General features: G+C 42.8%; 1 non-coding gene across 1 annotated transcript; it reads right to left on the bottom strand.

The window, feature by feature from the left end:
• Positions 1 to 657: 657 nt before the first annotated feature.
• On the bottom strand, positions 658 to 764 carry LOC145117860 (small nucleolar RNA R71). Its single transcript, XR_013712854.1, has one exon. It is a non-coding gene; the product is annotated as a small nucleolar RNA R71 (small nucleolar RNA).
• Positions 765 to 1389: the final 625 nt, after the last annotated feature.

The raw sequence follows: 1389 nt of genomic DNA, 5'->3' as shown, positions 1-1389 counted from the left end.
TCACCACTTGAAGATCCAGAGCCGACCCTTCATAACAAGAAGGATAAGAACGTGAAAGAAGATCAAACACCAAAGAAGACACCTTTACAAGAACTCAAGTCAGTGTTCTCAAAGAAGTAGGGGAAGAAAACGGGAGAATCGAGCTCATCTACAAAGGACAAGAGCAAGGTTGCAAGTTTAGATCAAATACCTATCCCAAACGAGTCTGAATACGAGTCCGAGAACGAGTTTGGACTATATACAAGCGAACTCGAAGACGAGCCAAGCAACGAAATGGCTAACATTGAAGAAATGTCAATGGGAGCTTACAAGAAGCGTATTCGAGAAGATGTTGGTCCGGGATTAGTACAACCAGCGATACCTGCCGCTGCCGCATTCGAGCTGAAGGGACACATCCTGACTGCACTTAAGGATATCCCATTTTATGGGAAGGATCATGAGGATGCATTTAAGCATCTAGATGAGGTCAACGACATTGCTGACTACTTCAATGTCCCGAATGTCAATAGAGATACCATCTTACTAAAGATGCTACCAGTCACTTTCAAAGGAGCTGCAAAAGACTGGTTGAAAGCACTTCCTCCTGGTACAATCACTACTTGGGCTCAAATGTGTGAGAAATTTCTAGATCAGTTTTGCCCACCTTCCAACATAGCTAAACTCAAGAAGGAAATAGCCAACTTTGAACAACAACCGAGGGAGTCACTATACAAAGCTTGGGAGTGCTACAAGGGGTTGTTAAGGAATTGTCCTCAACATGATATAAATGTTCAACAAGAGATGTCTATTTTCTATGATGGGTTCAATGTTATGACAAGACAACTCCTTGATTCTCAAGGGCCATTGACAAAGAAGAATCCAAGGGAGGTCAAGGAGTTAGTTGAAGAATTCGCAAGACACTCTCGTGAGTACCACAACCCAAGAAAAGATGGAGCAAAAGGCAGTGGAGGTACATATTCTGAAGAGATGGCTGCTATGATGGCGATGCTCAATACTATGGACCAGAGATTGACCCAAATGGACCAATCAATTCATGCAATAAGAGTTAGATGTGAGAAATGTAGTGGGCCACACTTGACTAAGGATTGCCATTTGGATGATTATGGGAATAAGAAGACTCAAGTTTGCTACTCAAGTGGGGACAAGTATGATGATGATTGGAGGACGCCAAAGAAGGAGTGGCTGCCTTATGATGAATACAAGAAACAGAAGGAGGAGAAATACAGGCAGACTGGCCAGGGTTTTTACCAAAAAGAGCAACCACCAGCTGAGAAGAAAGCTGATTTGGAGACTATGTTGGTTCGTTTCATGGAAGCTTCAGAGAAGAGACATGATGATACTGATGCAGCATTGAAGGATCAAAGAACAATGATGAAAGAATAGCAGACC

The sequence above is a fragment of the Lactuca virosa genome, chromosome 5, assembly GCF_052849685.1.
Source record: "Lactuca virosa cultivar CGN04683 chromosome 5, Lactuca_virosa_CGN04683_v6, whole genome shotgun sequence".
Taxonomy (NCBI): domain Eukaryota; kingdom Viridiplantae; phylum Streptophyta; class Magnoliopsida; order Asterales; family Asteraceae; genus Lactuca; species Lactuca virosa.
The sequence above is the reverse complement of the archived record's forward strand: the minus strand, read 5'-3'. Positions and strand labels throughout refer to the sequence as shown.